General features: G+C 46.2%; 1 pseudogene; it reads left to right on the plus strand.

Moving 5' to 3' along the window:
- Positions 1–236: 236 nt before the first annotated feature.
- LOC137309794 (E3 ubiquitin/ISG15 ligase TRIM25-like) overlaps positions 237–20,203 on the plus strand; it is a 173,333-nt pseudogene continuing 153,366 nt past the window's right edge.

A 20,203-nucleotide genomic window follows, 5' to 3' on the forward strand; every position in this document is an offset into this window, starting at 1 on the left:
GTTCCTCTTTATATCAGTTTTAAATCATTTGTTAAACTGTTTAGGGTCTGGTCTGAGCTGATCAGTTTTCGGTTTGTGTTTACTGAGCCCAGCTTGCTGTATTCTGGCTCCGGATTGTAATATTGCAATCTTGTTTTTCTGACTTTGGTTTCTGAGCAGCTATTGCAGGCCTGAAAGGGTTAATCTTCACCCAAAGTGAGTCATGAATCCACTTCCTGCACTGAGTGTTTGTAAGAATTTCACTTCCTGCTCTGGTTCCTCTCTCTCTCTCTCTCTGTGCTGTGTGAAAACTCTTTCAGGTGCTGCAGGAATGGAGCCCGGAGCTTTCGAGGATGAATTAACCTGTGCTGTGTGTCTCCAGGTGTACCAGGACCCGGTGATATTACCCTGTCTGCACAGTTTCTGTTTGAAATGTATTGAGGGAGTTTGGGCCCAGACAGCAGGCCCAGAAGGGTTTGAGTGTCCTCAGTGTCGCCGGAAATTCAACCCCAGGCCCAGTCTGGAGAGAAACTTCACGCTGTGTAATATCGTGGAGAAATACAATCGCTCACAGCCTCCTGCTGATTCAGGCCGTGTCATGTGTGAGTATTGTGATGGGAATCGAACTCCGGCTGTGAAGACGTGTCTGAAATGTGAAACTTCCTTTTGCTCCCTTCATTTAAAACCACATTTAATGAAAGAGGCCTTGAAAGATCACACCCTAATCGAGCCTACGGCTGATCTTACAGAGAGACAGTGCCTTGACCATAAGAAGGTCTTTGAAAACTACTGTAAAGATGATGCAGAGAGTGTGTGTGTTTCCTGCATAACAGGGAAACATAAATCCCACACACTGCTGAGCCTCGATCAGGCACAAGCTGCAATTAAGGTGAGTGACATAATTTCTGATATTAAATACAGTGAGGGAGAGTTTTCCTGTTGATGACGAACATTAATTAGAACTGATTGCAGACAGTGCTGATTTAGCCCAGAGTTTTCATGCTGCCCTGGGTCTGTGCTAGTGAGTACAGGAACAGGAGAATGGACCAGATGAATGCGTGGCTGCAGGGATGGTGTAGGAGGGAGGGATTTAGATTCCTGGGACAATGGGACCGGTTCTGGGGACGGTGTGACCTGTACAAGCGGGACGAGTTACACCCGAGCAGGACCGGGACCGATGTCCTTGCGGGGGTGTTTGCTAGTGCTGTTGGGGAAGGTTTAAACTAGAATGGCAGGGGGATGGGAACCTGAGCAGGGAGACAGAGGAGGGGGAAACAAGCATAGAAACAAAAGACAGAAAGGGAAGAAGCAATAGTGGAAGGCAGAGTAAACAAGGGCGAGAAACAAATAGGGCCATAGTGCAAAATAAAACTAAGATGACTAGCAATCTTAAAAAGACAAGTCGAAAGGCATTGTGTCCAAATGCGCGGAGCATTCGCAATAAGTTAGTTGAATTAACAGCGCAGATAAATATTAACGGTTCTGATATAGTTGCGATTACAGAGACATGGCTGCAGGGTGACCAAGGATGGGAACTGAACATCCAGGGGTATTCAATATTTAGGAAGGACAGGCAAAAAGGGAAAGGAGGTTGGGTAGCATTGCTAGTAAAGGAGGAAATCAATGCAATAGTGAGGAAGGATATTGGCTCGGAAAATCACGATGTGGAATCTGTATGGGTGGAGCTAAGAAACACCAAGGGGCAGAAAACGTTGGTGGGGGTTGTCTATAGGCCCCCAAACAATAGTGAAGATGTAGGGGATGGCATTAAACAGGAAGTTAGAGATGCATGCAAGAAGGGTACAACTACAATCATGGGTGACATTAATTTACATATAGATTGGTCAAACCAAATTAGCAATAATACTGTGGGGGAGGAATTCCTGGAGTGTGTACATGATGGTTTTGTAGACCAATACGTTGAGGAACCAACTTGAGAGCAGGCGATCCTAGACTGGGTATTGTGCAATGAGAAAGGATTAATTAACAATCTTGTTGTGCGGGGTCCCTTAGGGAAGAGCGACCATAACATGATAGAATTCCTCATTAAGATGGAGAGTGAAGTAGTTGAATCTGAAACTAGGGTCCTGAATCTAAATAAAGGAAATTACGAAAGTATGAGTTGCGAGTTGGCTATGACAGATTGGGGAACTTTACTAAAAGGGACGACGGTGGATAGACAATGGCGAATATTTAAAGAACATGTGCAGGAATTACAACAATTATTCATTCCTGTCTGGCGCAAAAATAAAACAGGAAAGGTGGCTCAACCGTGGCTTACAAAAGAAATTCGGGATAGTATTAGATCCAAAGAGGAGGCATATAAAATTGCCAGAAAAAGCGGCAGGCCTAAGGATTGGTAGCAGTTCAGAATTCAGCAAAGGAGGACAAAGAGATTGATTAAGAGGGGAAAAATAGAGTATGAGAGTAAACTAGCAGGGAACATAAAAACTGACTGTAAAAGCTTCTATAAATATGTCAAGAGAAAAAGATTGGTGAAGACAAATGTAGGTCCCTTACAGTCAGAAATGGGAGAAATTATAATGGGGAACAAAGAAATGGCAGAACAATTAAACATATACTTTGGTTCTGTCTTCACAAAGGAGGACACAAATGTTAGGGAACCAAGGATCGAGTGAGGGAGGAACTGAAGGAAATCAGTATTAGTAAAAAAAATAGTGCTCGGGAAATTAATGGGGCTAAAGGCTGACAAATCCCCAGGGCCTGATAATCTACATCCCAGAGTACTAAAGGAAATGGCCCTGGAAATAGTGGATGCATTGGTGATCATCTTCCAAAATTCTATAGATTCTGGAATAGTTCCTACAGATTGGAAGGTGGCAAATGTAACCCCACTATTTAAAAAAAAAAGGAGGCAGAGAAAAAACAGAGAATTACAGACCAGTTAGCCTAACATCAGTAATGGGGAAAATGCTAGTCTATTATAAAAGATGTGATAACAGAACACTTGGAGGGCATTAATGGGATTGGACAAAGTCAGCATGGGTTATGAAAGGGAAATCATGCTTAACAAATTACTGGAGTTTTTTGAGGATGTAACTAGTAGAATAGATAGGGGAGAACCAGTGAATGTGATGTATTTTGATTTTCAGAAGGCTTTTCATAAGGTCCCACACAAGAGGTTAGTGTGCAAAATTAAAGCACATGGGATTGGGGGGAATATACTGGCATGGATTGAGAATTGATTGACAGAGAGTAGGAGTAAACGGGTCTTTTTCCAGGTGGCAGGCAGTGACTAGTGGGGTACCACAGGGTTCAGTGCTTGGACCCCAGCTATTCACAATATATATCAATGATTTGGATGAGGGAACGAAATGTAACATTTCCAAGTTTGCAGACAACACAAAGCTGGGGTGGAATGTGAGCAGTGAGGAGGATGCAATGAGGCTCCAATGTGATTTAGACAAGTTGGGTGAGTGGGCAAGAACATGGCAGATGCAGTATAACATGGATAAATGTGAAGTTATCCACTTTGGTTGTAAAAACAGAAAGGCAGATTATTATCTGAATGGTGACAGATTGGGAAAGGGGGAGGTGCAACGAGACCTACACCCAGGTCTCGTTGCACCTCCCCTTTTCCCAATCTATCACCATTGTACACCAGTCGCTGAAAGCGAGCATTCAGGTGCAACAAGCAGTTAGGAAGGCAAATGGTATGTTGGCCTTCATTGCAAGAGGATTTGCGTACAGGAGCAGGGATGTCTTACTGCAGTTATACAGGGCCTTGGTGAGACCACATCTGGAGTATTATGTGCAGTTTTGGTCTCCTTATCTGAGGAAAGATGTCCTTGCCATGGAGGGAGTGCAACAAAGATTTAGCAGACTGATTCCTGGGATGACGTATGAGGAGAGATGGGGTCGACTAGGCCTATATTCACTAGAGTTTAGAAGAATGAGAAGTGATCTCATTGAAACATATAAAATTCTAACAGGAATAGACAGACTACATGCAGGGAGGATGTTCCCGATGGCTGGGGAGTCCAGAACCAGGGGTCACAGACTCAGGATACGGGGTATGCCATTTAGAACCGAGATGAGGAGAAATTTTTTCACTCAGAGGGTGGTGAGCCTGTGGAATTCTCTACCACAGAAGGCAGTGGAGGCCAAGTCATTAGATATATTCAAGAAGGAGATAGATATATTTCTTAATGTTCAAGGGGTCATGGGAAATGGGGAAAAAGCAGGAATAGGGGACTGAGTTAGACGATCAGCCATGATCATTTTGAATGGCCGAATGGCCGACTCTTGCTCCTATTTTCTATGTTTCTAGGTTTACTGCTATTTGTTTTTTTTGTCAGTCAGATGCTCCCTCCCCTTTCTCTTACAGTCTGTCTGAGAGAACAGGGTGGGCACTGGGAGGGGTGTGAGAGTGGCCCAGGGTGACTGCCCCTCACCCACACTCAGCCCCTCCTGGTGAGGGCATTGTGATTCACTGTGTGGGCACCTGTGAGAACTGGCACTCCATGGCATAGGGCTGTAGAGCAGAGCACGTTGTAGCCCTGTGTAACACTGGGGTATTCTGCCATCTGACCATCAGGGACAGGACCATCACCGGTGGGGGGAGTGAGGGACACCCACGGGGGGTGACTCAGGGGCTGGGGGGAGAAACTGTTTCTCACAACAAGAGGGAATTGGTGTTTGAGAAATGCTGGTGTGACTGAGTCTGTCTCCCTTTCCCCTCGGCTGATTCCTGGAAATGGAGGAGCTGAGTCCGTGTGAAAATGCAGCACACGGTGTGTCAGTGTGAAAAGAAGCCGGTGTGTGTGGTCACTCAGTTTATACAGGGCAGGGAGCGCCTCTTTACTGAGAGCCACAGAAGGGAATATTTCTGCTCAGGGCCCAGACACTGAGAATCCCCCAAACCACTTTCTATCCACACCCAGTGGGGTCACTCCTGGAACGGAATCATTTCCCCTTTAAATCCCAGTTTGAATCCCTTTTGAAAACTTTCCAATTGCCTTTACAGGAAGAATTGGAGAGAGAAATCGAGAGGCTTCGGGGAATCCAGCAGAATTGTTCCAGCAAACAGCGAGACTTGTAGAGATCAGAAGCTGAAATAAAGGTAGGGAAAAGTGGGACTGGATTTACTCTGGAATCTGCAGCCAATTCAGGACAAACTCTGGGAAATTCCTCCCCAGCTCCCTTTTAAAGGGTGGGAGTGACTCCAAACCCCCCATATGTTCAGGGAGTCTGTTCCAGATATCGAGGACTCTGGTGTCCAACCTAACTCTGTGCCTATGGATTTTATACACAGACCCTCTGGTCCTACCATCCCGATCCATCTCAATACCTCACCCAACCAGTGAGTCCAATAATTCCTCGATCGTTTTAAAAACATCAATCCTGTCCCTCCCGGCCTGCTTTTCTCTAAATCGCCCTCCCTCTTGGAGCCAATCCTCAGAATTAAATCCATTGGACTACGTGTCATTCTGGCCACCGTCCTCTCCAGTCTTGATCTCCTTCACCAGGTGTGGGCACCAAAACTGGACCCATCACTCCAGGTGTGGATGGACCAGGTGGCAGTGCCATACACAGTCCAAATACAGTGCTCTTTCTTTTAAACTCAAGGCTCAAGGCAACACTCATTAAACTCTGTTTTCTCTCCTAGTAGACACCCCCCACTGCTCGTCTATCTTTAACGGGTGATCGAGTAGTGATCGAAACAAACTGTCCCGTCCCTGGAAAGTGTCGTGTGCTCAGGGTAAGAGCTGTGTGGAAGGGCCGTTTGTAATGAGAGTTGGTTTGGGTTTCAGACACGAATCAATGAGCTGAAAGGAAAGCTATCGAAGAGCTACTCTGACTGGAGGAGACAGCTGGAAGAAGATGAAGAATACGCACTGAAACTGATCGATGAGGAGGGGCTCCGAGCTCTCTCTCAGATTAGAAGCTGTTCTGAAGCATTAAACAAGAGGATGGAACAGATGACATTAATAGATGGAGAATACCAGAGTCTGCTACAGAGGGACCCTCTCTCCTTTATTCAGGTACATCTTCAATATAAACAGGGCCATGTCTGGGGAATGGGGCGTTTCTGTGAGGCTGGTGTGGGGCTGAATTGTTTGAAGATTGTTGGTGGGGCCCAGCAATGGTGCTGCCCCCTCAGCCCTGCCCCAGGAGTGTTGGTGCTGCCCCCTCAGCCCTGCCCCAGGAGTGTTGGTGCTGCCCCCTCAGCCCTGCCCCAGGAGTGTTGGTGCTGCCCCCTCAGCCCTGCCCCAGGAGTGTTGGTGCTGCCCCCTCAGCCCTGCCCCAGGAGTGTTGGTGCTGCCCCCTCAGCCCTGCCCCAGGAGTGTTGGTGCTGCCCCAGGATGGAGTGCAGTGAAATGTTGGATTATTCCCCATTCCTGTGACTGGCCCCACCTACTGTTATACACTGAACTCTTTACTCTCAATCCCAAATTCACGGTTTGGTTTCATTGGGTGTTGATTTGTTTGTTGTATGAACAATCGAATAGTGATAATGGGGGAGTTCAATTCTCCGAATATAGACTGGGGAAAAAACAGAGTAAAGGGCAAAGAGGGGGAGGAATTCCTCAAATGTGTTCAGGAAAACTTTCTTCAATATGTTTCCAGCCCAATGAGGAAGGAAGCAGCGCTGGATCTCGTTCTGGGGAATGAAGTGGGGAAGTGGAGCACATTTCAGTGGGGGAGCATTTGGGAAACAGTGATCACAATATCATTAGGTTTAGAAAAGTAATGGAAAAGGACAAGAAACAATCAAATGTAAAAATACTCAACTGGAGAAGGGCTAATTTCAGCAAGTTGTTGAAAAGGGATCTGGCCCAGGTGAATTGGAAACAAAAACTGGCAGGTAAAATAGTAAATGAGCAATGGGAGGCCTCCAAAGAGGAGATAGTTCGGGTACAGACTAGACACATTCCTGTGAGGGGAAAAGGAAGGGCATCCAGAGCTAGAGCTCCCTGGATGATTGAAGAAATAGAATTTAAAATGAAACAGAAAAAGGAGGCTTATGATAAATGTCAGGTTCTAAATAGACAGTAATCACAGTAGAGAATCAAACAGAATACAGAAAGTGCAGAGGAGAACTGAAAAAGGAAATGAAAGGGGCAAAGATAATGTATGAGAAAAGATTAGCGGGTAACATAAAGTCTTTTAGAAACTTACAAAGTGTAAAAGGGTAGTTAAAGGAAAGGTGGGGCCGATGAAGGACCATAAAACTCCACAGGAAAAGTGATCCAACCGTGGCTATCCTGAGAAGTTAAGGATGGTATTCGATTAGAAGAAGAGGCTTACAATGTTACCAAAAAGAGCAGTAAGCCTGAGGATTTGGAGGGTTTTAGAAATCAGTCAGGGATGACCAAGAAATTGATAAAGAGGGAGAAAATTGAATATGAGAGTAAACTAGCAAGAAATATAAAAACAGATTGTAAGAGCTTCTACAGGTATGTAACAAGGAAGAGATTAGTTAAAGTAAACATGGGTCACTTAGAGGCAGAGACAGGAGAAATTATAATGGGGATTAAGGAAATGGCAGAGATGTTAAACAAATATTTTGTATCTGTCCTCACCGTTAAAGAGACAAAAACATACCGGAAATAGTGGGGAACCAAGGGGCAAATGAGAGTGAGGAACATAAAGTAATTATGATTCGTAAAGAAAAAGTACTGGAGAAATTAATGGGACTAAAAGCTGACAAATCCCCTGGACCTGATGGTCTACATCGTGGGGTTTTTGGCTGCAGAGATAGTGGATGCATTGGTTTTGATCTTCCAGAATTCCCTCAATTCTAGAACAGTACCTGTTGATTGGAAGGTAGCAAATGTAAACCCGTATTCAAGATAGAAGAGAGAGAGAAAACAGGGACCTATAAGCCAGTTAGCCTGACATCAGTGGTGGAGAAAATCCTAGAACCTATTATTAAGGACGTAGTAACAGGGCACTTAGAAAATCGTAATATGATTAGGCAGAGTCAGCACGGTTTTATGAAAGGGAAATTGTGTTTGACAAATCTACTAGAGCTTTTTATGGGTGTAACTAGCAGGGTAGATGAAGGGGAACTGGTGGATGTAGTATATTTGGATTTTCAAAAGGCATTCGATAAGGTGCCACAGAAGATTAGGGCCCATGTGATTGGGGGTAATATATTAGCATGGATTGAAGATTGCTTAATGGACAGAAAACAGAGAGTAGGAATAAACGGGTCATTTTCGGGTTGACAGGTTATTACTAGTGGGGTGCCACAAGGATCAGTGCCTGGGCCTCAGCTGTTTACAATCTATATCAATGATTAGATTAGTGGACCGAGTGTAATGTATACAAGTTTGCTGACAATACAAAGATAGGTGGGAAAGTAAGCTGTGAGGAGGATGCAAAGAGGCTGCAAATGGATATAGACAGGTTAAGTGAATGGGCGAGACGGTGGCAGGTGGAGTATAATGTGCAGAAATGTGAAATTATCCACTTTGGCAGGAAGAATAGAAAAGCAGAATATTTTTTAAAAGGTGAGAGACTAAAAAATGTTGGCAGTCAGAGGGATTTGGGTGTCCTTGTACAAGAATCACAGAAAGTTAACATGCAGGTACAGCAAGCAATTAGGAAGGCAAATGGTACGTTAGCTTTTATTGCAAGCGGGTTGGAGTATAACAGTAAGGAAGTCTTGCTGCAATTATACAGGGCTCTGGTGAGACCACACCTGGAGTACTGTGTACAGTTTTGGTCTCCTTATCAAAGGAATGATATACTTGCCTTAGAGGGGGTTCAATGAAGGTTCATTGGATTGATTCCTGGGATGAGAGGGTTGTCCTATGAGGGGAGATTGAGTAGAATGAGCTTATATTCTCTGGAGTTTAGAAGAATGAGAAGTGATCTCATTGAAACATATAAGATTCTGAGAGGGCTCGACAGGGTAGATGCTGAGAGGCTGTTTCCCCTGGCTAGAGAGTCTAGAACTAGGGGGCATAGTCTCAAGATAAGGAGAAATTAGCCTATTTAGGACCAAGATGAGGAGAAATTTCTTCACTTCGAGGGTTGTGAACCTTTGGAATTCTCTACCCAGAGGGCTGTGGATGCTCAGTCGTTGAGTATATTCAAGACTGAGATTGACAGATTTTTGGAAACTAACGGAATGAAGGGATATGGGGATCGTGCGCGTGCGGGAAGTGGAGTTGAGGTCGAAGATCAGCCATGATCTGATTGAATGGTGGAGCAGGCTCGAGGGGCCGAATGGCCGACTCCTGCTCCTTTTCTTATGTTCTTCAAAAGAAACTCTTCTCGTGGAGGCAAAGGGCATGACTGAGGTACTAAATGAATACTTTGCATCGGTCTTCACTAAAGAAGAGGATGCTGCCAATCTTACAGTAAAGGACGAGGGGGTAGAGAAACTGGAGAGGATTAAAATAGATAAAGAGGAAGTACTAAAAGGGTTGACAGCACTCAAAGTAGAAAAGTCACCCGGTCCGGGTGGGATGCATCCTCGGTTGCTGAGGGAAGTAAGGATGGAAATAGTGGAGGCTCTGGCCACAATATTTCAATCCTCCTTGGATATGGGAATGTTGCCAGAGGACTGGAGGATTGCAAATGTTACACCTCTGTTCAAAAAAGGGGAGAGGGATAAACCCGGCAACTACAGGCCAATCAGCCTAACGTCGATGGTGGGCAAATTTCTAGAGACAATAATCCGAGACAAAATTAATTGTCACTTGGAAGAAAATGGGATAATAAACAACAGACAACACAGATTTATTAAAGGCAAATCGTATCTGACTAACTTGATTGACTTCTTCGATGAAAACTTGTGAGCAAAATTGAAGCCCATGGGATTAAAGGGACAGTGGCAGCATGGACACGAAATATGCTCAGAGACAGAAAGCAGAGAGTAGTGGTGAACGGTTGTTTTTCAGATTGGAGGGAAGTTTATAGTGGTGTTCCCCAGGGGTCAGTATTAGGACCATTGCTCTTTTTGATATATATTAATGACCTGGACTTGGTTATACAGGGCATAATTTCAAAGTTTGCAGATGACACAAAACTCGGAAATGTAGTAAACGATGTGAAGGATAGTAACAGACTTCAGGAGGACAGAGACAGACTGGTGAAATGGGCAGAAACATGGCAGATGCAATTTAATGCAAAGAAGTGTGAAGTGATGTATTTTGGTGGGAAGAATGAGGAGAGGCAAAATAAACTAAATGGTACAATTTTAAAGAGGGTGCAGGAACAGAGAGACCTGGGGGTGTACGTACACAAATCTTTGAAGGTGGCAGGACAAGGTGAGAAGGCTGTTAAAAAAGCACACGGGATCCTTGGCTTTATAAACAGTGGCATAGATTACAAAAGCAAGGAAGTTATTCTAAACCTTTATAAATGACTGGTTAGGCCCCAGCTGGAGTATTGTGTCCAATTCTGGGCACTGAACTTTAGGAAGGATGTCAAGGCCTGAGAGAGGATGCAGAAGTGATTTACGAGAATGGGACCAGGGATGAGGTACTTCAATTATGTGGAGAGACTGGAGAAGCTGGGGTTGTTCTCCTTCGAGCAGAGTAGGTTAATGGGAGATTTAATAGAGGTGTTCAAAATCATGAAGGGTTTTGATAGAGTAAATGAGGAGAAACTGTTTCCATTGGCAGAAGGTTGGCCTTTACTTCTCGGGGGATGGAGTATAAAAGCAGGGGAGTCATGCTACAACTGTACAGGGTGCTGGTGAGACCACACCTGGAGTACTGCGGACAGTTCTGGTGCCCTTATTTAAGGAAGGACATACTTGCATTGGAGGCAGTTCAGAGAAGGTTCACTCGGTTGATTCCGGGTATGGAAGGGTTGTCTTATGAGGAAAGATTGAACAGGTTGGGTCTATACTCATTGGAGTTTAGAAGAATGAGAGGAGATCTTATTGGAACACACAAGATTCTGAGGGGACTCGATAGGGTAGATGCTGAGGGGATGTTACCCCTCGTGGGGGAATCTAAAACGAGGGGGTATGGTCTCAGAATAAGGGGTCACCCGTTTAAGACGGAAATTAGGAGGAATTTCTTCTCCCAGAGGGTCGTGAGTATTTGGAATTCTTTAGCCCAAAAAGCTGTGGAGGCTGAGTCATTGAATACATTCAAGGCTGAGTTAGACACATTTTTGATCAGCAAGGGAGTCAAAGGATATGGGGAAAGGGCGGGAAAGTGGAGTTGAGGTAAAAATCAGATCAGTCATGATCTCATTAAATGGTGGAGCAGGCTCGAGGCGCCGAATGACCTACTCCTGCTCCTATCTCTTATGGTCTTATAAGGTTCTGTAACCATTAGACACAGATTTAAGATGGAAGAAGAATCAGAGGTGAGAAGAGGAGAATTTTTTGACACAGCGAGTTGTTCTGATCTGGAATGCGCTGCCTGAAAGGGCGGTGGAAGCAGATTCAATAATAACTTTCAAAATGGAATTGGATAAATACTTGGAGGGGTAAAATTTACAGGGCTATGGGGAAAGAGCGGGGGAGTTGGACTAATTTGATAGCTCTACCAAAGAGCCAGCACAGACACGATGGGCTGAACGGCCTCCTTCGGTGCATTAATACTATGATTCTATGATTCAAAAATAATTGAGAGATCTGATGAGGGTTGTGCAGTTGATGTTGTGTATATGGACTTTCAGAAGACATATGATAAATCATAGAATCATCGAATCATAGAAAGGTTACAGCACGGAAGGAGGCCATTCAGCGCATCGAGTCCACACCGGCTCGATGCAAGAGCAATCCAGCTAGTCCCGTTCCCCCGCCCTTTCCCTGTAGCCCTGCAATTTTTTTCCTTTCAAGTAGTTATCCAGTTCCCTTTTGAAGACCATGATTGAATCTGCCTCCACCACCCCCTCGGGCAGTGCATTCCAGATCCTAACCACTCGCTGTGTAAAAAAGTTTTTCCTCATATCACCTTTGGTTCTTTTGCCAATCAGCTTAAATCTATGTCCTCTGGTTCTTGACCCTTCCACCAATGGGAACAGTTTCTCTCGATTTACTCTGTCTAGACACTTCATGATTTTGAATACCTCGATCAAATCTCCTCGCAACCATCTCTGTTCCAAGGAGAACAACCCCAGCTTCTCCAGTCTATCCATGTAACTAAAGTCCTTCATCTCTGGAATCGTTCAAGAAAATCTCCTCTGCACCCTCTCTAAGGCCTTCACATCTTTCCTAAAGTGCGGTGCCCAGAACTGGACACAATACTCCAGTTGTGGTCGTACCAGTGTTTCATAAAGTTTCATCATGACTTCCATACTTTTGCACTCTATGCTTCGCTTTATAAAGCCCAGGATCCCGTTTGCTTTTTTAACCGCTTTCTCATCTTGCCCTACCACCTTCAACGATTTGTACACATAAACCCCCAGATTTCTCTGTTCCCGTACCCCTATTGGAATTATGCCCTTTAGTTTGTATTGCCTCTCCTCGTTCTTCCTACCGAAATGTATCACTTTGCATTTTTTTGTGTCCCACATAATGGACTTGTTAGCAAAATTAAAGCCCATGGGATTAAAGGGACAGGGGCAGCGTGGATACATATTGGCTCAGGGACAGAAAGCAGAGAGTAGTGGTGAACGGTTGTTTTTCAGATTGGAGGGAAGTATACAGTGGTGTTCCCCAGGGGTCAGTATTAGGACCACTGATCTTTTTGATATATATTAATGACCTGGACTTGGGTATATGGAACATAATTTCAATGTTTGCGGCTGACACAAAGCTTGGAAATGTAGTAAATAGTGAGGAGGATAGTAACAGACTTCAGGAGGACATGGACAGACTGGTGAAATGGGCGGACACATGGCAGATGCAATTTAATGCAGAGAAGTGTGAAGTGATGCATTTTGGAAGGAAAAATGAGGAGAGGCAATATAAACTAAATGGTACAATTTTAAAGGGGGTGCAGGAACAGAGAGATCTGGGGAATCATCCACAGAAATCTTTGAAGGTGATCAGGACAATTTGATCAAGCTGTTAAAAAAGAATACGAGATCCTGAGCTTTATAAACAGGCTTGGAGTACAAAAGCAAGGAAGTTATTCAAAACCTTTATAAATCACTGGTTAGGCCTCAGCTGGAGTATTGTGTCCAGGTCTGCGCACCGCACTTTAGGAAGCATGTGAAGGCCTTATAGAGGGTGCAGAGGAGATTTACTAGAATGGGACCAGGGATGAGGTACTTCAATTATGTGGAGAGACTGGAGAAGCTGGGATTGTTCTCCTTAGAGCAGAGAAGGTCAAGGGAGATTTAATCGAGGTGTTCAAGTCATGAAGGGTTTTTATAGAGTAAATAAGGAGAAACTGTTTCCACTGGCAGGGAGGCCAGTAACCAGAGAACACAGATTTAAGGTAATTGGTAGAAGAACCAGAGGCGGCGTGAGGAGAATTGTTTTTACGGAATGAGTTGTTCTGATCTGGAATGCGCTGCCTGAAAGGGCGGTGGAAGCAGATTCAATAATAACTTTCAAAACGGAATTGGAAAAATACTTGAAGGGGAAAAATTTACAGGGCTATGGGGAAAGAGAAGGGGAAATGGACTAATTGGACAGCTCTTTCAAAGAGCCGGCACAGGCACGATGGGCCAAATGGCCTCCTCCTGTGCTGTGTGATTCCATGATTCTATTGACTGATTTGATCTCCTCTCTTTATTCACAGAACTCGAAGCAGCTCCTTTCCAGGTAAGTTCCTCTCAGTCATACAGTACCTGCTGCTGATAGGGAACCTTCACCTGTATCTGGGAGAAGAGTGAAAGTAGAATCACCGCTTGGAAACCTCTCCAGATCAGGGGCTTTCAAATGGGGCGAATATTGAGTGATGTTTAACTGTGGTTTGAGGGGTTCTTGGCTCAGGCAGCCTGTGGGAAATGGGAGTGAGATGGGCTGTTCCATCGGTGTGTCGAGCTTCTCAGGAACCTGTTAGACAGGAATTGAGAGTGAGAGAAACCTGCAGTGACCTGTATCTAACCGAGGCTTCCTAAAGGCTCCATGTGTCTCAGTGACAGCTTTATTCCATTGGGTCAGTAAGTGCTGTGTGATTGGCTTGTTCTATCAACCAGCCCATGGAGAAATGAGGAGAGGGGCAGGTCCCAGTGTCAGAGTGACAGTAAAATGTCTTGTGATTGGCTCATTCTATCCACTAACAGAGAAATGAGTGTGTGCTGAAATGTCCCAGTGATGTCAGTGTGACTGGACACTGTGAGGGAATCCCACCGATCCCAGGTCCCTGGGAGGCTGTTCCTTCTCCTCTCCTCACTTCACATGATCGTAGTGAGTGTGTTCCTGCAGAGAGGGGGGAGCACAGACTGGAGACCCTCGGGATAATAATAATTAATAATGGAAAGGTAAGGGCTCCAGTACAGAGAAACTGGACTGAACACAGACGGCTTTGAAAATCACACACTGAGCTGAAATGACAGCAAACCAGGATCCCACTGCTCGTGTGGAGATCAGTGTGAATGCTGGGAGACTGCAAATCCCGGGATTCTGCCATTCTCAGGATGGGTTGCTGTGGGGTGTCAGTACGAGCATTAGAAGGGGTGCAGGTTTTTTTTTATTCGTTCACGGGATGTGGGTGTCGCTGGCAAGGCCGGCATTTATTGCCCATCCCTAATTGCCCTCGAGAAGGTGGTGGTGAGCCGCCTTCTTGAACCGCTGCAGTCCGTGTGGTGACGGTTCTCCCACAGTGCTGTTAGGAAGGGAGTTCCAGGATTTTGACCCAGCGACAATGAAGGAACGGCGATATATTTCCAAGTCGGGATGGTGTGTCACTTGGAGGGGAACGTGCAGGTGGTGTTGTTCCCATGCGCCTGCTGCCCTTGTCCTTCTCGGTGGTAGAGGTCGCGGGTTTGGGAGGTGCTGTCGAAGAAGCCTTGGCGAGTTGCTGCAGTGCATCCTGTGGATGGTGCACACTGTAGCCACAGTGCGCCGGTGGTGAAGGGAGTGAATGTTTAGGGTGGTGAATGGGGTGCCAATCAAGCGGGCTGCTTTGTCTTGGATGGTGTCGAGCTTCTTAAGTGTTGTTGGAGCTGCACTCATCCAGGCAAGTGGAGAGTATTCCATCACACTCCTGACTTGTGCCTTGTAGATGGTGGAAAGGCTTTGGGGAGTCAGGAGGTGAGTCACTCGCCGCAGAATACCCAGCCTCTGACCTGCTCTCGTAGCCACAGTATTTATATGGCTGGTCCAGTTAAGTTTCTGGTCAATGGTGACCCCCAGGATGTTGATGGTGGGGGATTCGGCGATGGTAATGCCGTTGAATGTCAAGGGGAGGTGGTTAGACTCTCTCTTGTTGGAGATGGTCATTGCCTGGCACTTATCTGGCGCGAATGTTAGTTTCCACTTATCAGCCCAAGCCTGGATGTTGTCCAGGTCTTGCTGCATGCAGGCTCGGACTGCTTCATTATCTGAGGGGTTGCGAATGGAACTGAACACTGTGCAGTCATCAGCGAACATCCCCATTTCTGACCTTATGATGGAGGGAAGGTCATTGATGAAGCAGCTGAAGATGGTTGGGCCTAGGACACTGCCCTGAGGAACTCCTGCAGCAATGCCCTGGGGCTGAGATGATTGGCCTCCAACAACCACTACCATCTTCCTTTGTGCTAGGTATGACTCCAGCCACTGGAGAGTTTTCCCCCTGATTCCCATTGACTTCAATTTTACTAGGGCTCCTTGGTGCCACACTCGGTCAAATGCTGCCTTGATGTCAAGGGCAGTCACTCTCACCTCACCTCTGGAATTCAGCTCTTTTGTCCATGTTTGGACCAAGGCTGTAATGAGGTCTGGAGCCGAGTGGTCCTGGCGGAACCCAAACTGAGCATCGGTGAGCAGGTTATTGGTGAGTAAGTGCCGCTTGATAGCACTGTCGACGACACCTTCCATCACTTTGCTGATGATTGAGAGTAGACTGATGGGGCGGTAATTGGCCGGATTGGATTTGTCCTGCTTTTTGTGGACAGGACATACCTGGGCAATTTTCCACATTGTCGGGTGGATGCCAGTGTTGTAGCTGTACTGGAACAGCTTGGATAGAGGCGCAGCTAGTTCTGGAGCACAAGTCTTCAGCACTACAGCTGGGATGTTGTCAGGGCCCATAGCCTTTGCTGTATCCAGTGCACTCAGCCGTTTCTTGATATCACGTGGAGTGAATCGAATTGGCCGAAGACTGGCTTCCGTGATGGTGGGGATATCGGAAGGAGGCTGAGATGGATTATCCACTCGGCACTTCTGGCTGAAGATGGTTGCAAACGCTTCAGCCTTGTCTTTTGCACTCACGTGCTGGACTCCGCCATCATTGAGAATGGGGATGTTTGCAGAGCCTCCTCCTCCCGTTAGTTGTTTAATTGTCCACCACCATTCACGACTGGATGTGGCAGGACTGCAGAGCTTTGATCTGATCCGTTGGTTGTGGAATCGCTTAGCTCTGTCTATAGCATGTTGCTTCCGCTGTTTAGCATGCATGTAGTCCTGAGTTGTAGCTTCACCAGGTTGGCAACTCATTTTTAGGTACGCCTGGTGCTGCTCCTGGCATGCTCTTCTACACTCCTCATTGAACCAGGGTTGATCCCCTGGCTTGTTGGTAATGGTAGAGTGAGGAATATGCCGGGCCATGAGGTTACAGATTGTGCTGGAATACAATTCTGCTGCTGCTGATGGCCCACAGCGCCTCATGGATGCCCAGTTTTGAGCTGCTTGATCTGTTCTGAATCTATCCCATTTAGCACGGTGGTCGTGCCACACAACACGATGGATGGTGTCCTCAGTGCGAAGACGGGATTTCATCTCCACGAGGACTGTGCGGTGGTCACTCCTACCAATACTGTCATGGACAGATGCATTTGCGACAGGTAGATTGGTGAGGACGAGGTCAATTAAGTTTTTCCCTCGTGTTGGTTCGCTCACCACCTGCCGCAGGCCCAGTCTAGCAGCTATGTCCTTCAGGACTCGGCCAGCTCGGTCAGTAGTGGTGCTACCGAGCCACTCTTGGTGATGGACATTGAAGTCCCCCACCCAGAGTACATTTTGTGCCCTTGCTACCCTCAGTGCTTCCTCCAAGTGGTGTTCAACATGGAGGAGGACTGATTCATCAGCTGAGGGAGGATGGTAGGTGGTAATCAGCAGGAGGTTTCCTTGCCCATGTTTGACCTGATGCCATGAGATTTCATGGGGTCCAGAGTCAATGTTGAGGACTCCCAGGGCCACTCCCTCCTGACTGTATATCACTGTACCGCCACCTCTGGTGGGTCTGTCCTGCCGGTGGGACAGGACATACCCAGGGATGGTGATGGAAGAGTCTGGGACGTTGGCTGAAAGATATGATTCTGTGAGTATGGCTATGTCAGGCTGTTGCTTGACTAGTCTGTGGGACAGCTCTCCCAATTTTGGCACAAGTCCCCAGATGTTCGTAAGGAGGACCTTGCAGGGTCGACTGGGCTTGGTGTTTTGCCGCTGTCGTGTCCGGTGCCTAGTGGTCCGATGCCGGGTGGTCCGTCCGGTTTTATTCTTATTATGACTTTTCGTAGCGAGATTTTACAACTGAGTGGCTTGCTAGGCCATTTCAGAGGGCAATTAAGAATCAACCACATTGCTGTGGGTCTGGAGTCACATATAGGCCAGACCGGGTAAGGGCAGCAGGCTTCCTTCCCTAAAGGACATTAGTGAACCAGATGGGTTTTTACGACAATCCGGTAGTTTCATGGCCATCATTACTGATACTAGTATTTTAATTCCAGATTTTTATTTAATTAATTGAATTTAATTAATTAATTGAATTTAAATTCGCCAGCTGCCGTGGCGGGATTTGAACTCATGACTCTGGATTTTAGTCCAGGCCTCTGGATTACTAGCCCAGTAACATAACCACTATGCTACCGTTGCACTGATCACTCGTTCCCCTTTGGGTTTCTGATCTGAAATGTCCCCACTGATAAAAACATTCTCTCCTCTTTCATTACAGAGTGACTGAGACTCAGAGAGTCACAGACCCAGATGTTCCAGCGCTCACCCTGAACCTGTCCAAAATATCTCAACTTGTCCAGAAGAGGCTGAATGGATCGGAAAAGTACCACTCAGACATATTGGGAATGATAAGGAAAAACGTGCAGCTTTTCTCCAATTCTGGGCACCACACTTTAGGTGAGATGTCAAGGTTAAGAATTTCAAGAGGTGAGGAGGGACTTCGATTAAAGCCCTCAGGTTAGAGATGATTGCCGTTGGCTGGGCTTGTCTGAGACATGAAGAAACTGTTATTGAATCATAAGGTTTCCAGGGGGATTACGATCAATATACTGATTGGACTGAAAGAGGAGGAAGGCGGTGTGTACTGAGGACATCTGAATGGAGAAGTGGGGAAGTTATGTTAAACTTGTATCAAACCTTGGTTCGACCTCATTTGGAGCACTGTGCACAGTTCTGGTCTCCATATACCTTGGTTAGACCTCACTTGGAGCACTGTGCACAGTTCTGGTCTCCATATACCTTGGTTAGACCACACTTGGAGTACTGTGTGAAACACGAGCTTGGCCACAGCTTCAGTATTGCATACAGTTCTGGTCACCACATTACAGGAAGGATGTAATTGCACTGGAGAGGGTACAGAGAAGATTTCTGAGGATGTTGCCAGGACTGGAGAATTTTGGCTGTGAGGAAAGACTGGATAGGCTGGGGTTGTTCTCTTTGGAACAGAGGAGTGATTTAATTGAGGTGTACAAATTTATGAGAAGCCTTGATAGAGTGGATAGGAAGGACCGATTTCCCTTAGCAGAGAGGTCAATAACCAGGGGGCATAGATTTAAAGTGATTGGACTGTTCAGCCACCACAGAACCCACCCTCCCGGAGTGGAAGCAAGTCATCCTCGACCCTGAGGGACTGCCAAAGAAGAAGATATATCAAGAAAAGTAGTGGTCCCAGCACCAACCCCTGGGGAACACCACTGCACACCTCCCTCCAGTCCAAAAAACAACAGTTCACCACTACTCTCTGTTTCCTGTCACTGAGCCAATTCTGTATCCATGTTGCCACTGCCCCCTTTATTCCATGGGCCGCAATCTTGATGATAAACCTACCATGCGGCACTTTATCAAACACCTTTTGGAAGTCCATGTACATCACATCAACTGCATTACCCTCATTTACCCTCTCTGTTACCTCATCAAAAAACTCTATCAGGTTAGTTAAACACAATTTGCCTTTAACAAATCCGTGCTGGCTTTCCCTATTCAATCCACACTTGACCAAGTGACTGTTAATTCTGTCCCAGATTATCGTTTCTAAAAGTTTCCCAACCACTGAGGTTAAACTGACTGGCCTATAGTTGCTGGGTTTATCCTTACAACCTCTTTTGAACAAGGGTGTAACATTTGAAATTCTCCAGTCCTCTGGCATCGCTCCCGTATCTACGGATGTTTGGAAAGTTATGACCAGTTAGCAGGTCGGGTTAGTTGTGTTCAGACAGCTGGGAATATCCCCGAACTTTAATATCAGATCCCTGTGTGTGTGGATCAGGAGCCTGAGATTAATCCTCAGTCGTCAGTGACACCTGCTTTAAACATTCCTCACTGGAATGGGCCAAAGCTTCACCTGCCATGGGTCAGGTAGGGGCGGGGTTACACACTGTCAATCAGAGTGTCTCTTAAAGGGACACTGTCCCTCACAGGGCTGTCAGTATCTGTGCTCCGGGGAGGGGGCTGAATCAGCTCAACAGGGGCAGCCCCTGTCCCAGGGATCGTCATCGAGCAGTCGATCAGGGATCAGGGGGAGAGTGGGAATATTCCAAGGTGTGTTTATATCACAGGGGATCACACTGTTCATAATTTCTATTTAACCCTTTGTTTCTATTTAACCCTTTCTTTCTCGGTGATGTTTCTTCAGTCAGGGTTCAGTGCGAGGGATTCGAGGGTCGAGTTCCTGCACCTGTTCCCTCCTCGCAGCTCGGAATTGGTCCAAGTCTGAGACCCAGGGCCAGAGGGAGTGTTGGTGAATTCAGAGTGAACAGGGAGCAACAGTTTAATGTACAGAAGGGACATCAGATTCATCTCAATTCACAACTGAATCCACACTGCTGTGTGGAAACTAATGGAGGCTTTAATCAGAATTGTGAGCAGGAGGGAGAGAGCCCAGGGCACACTCCTGTATTGAGGATGGAACAGTAACAGGAGGGAGAGAGCCCAGGACACACTCCTGTATTCAGGATGGGACAGTAACAGGAGGGAGAGAGCCCAGGACACACTCCTGTATCCGGGATGGAACAG

The sequence above is a fragment of the Heptranchias perlo genome, unplaced genomic scaffold (assembly GCF_035084215.1).
Source record: "Heptranchias perlo isolate sHepPer1 unplaced genomic scaffold, sHepPer1.hap1 HAP1_SCAFFOLD_180, whole genome shotgun sequence".
NCBI classification, from domain to species: Eukaryota; Metazoa; Chordata; class Chondrichthyes; order Hexanchiformes; family Hexanchidae; genus Heptranchias; species Heptranchias perlo.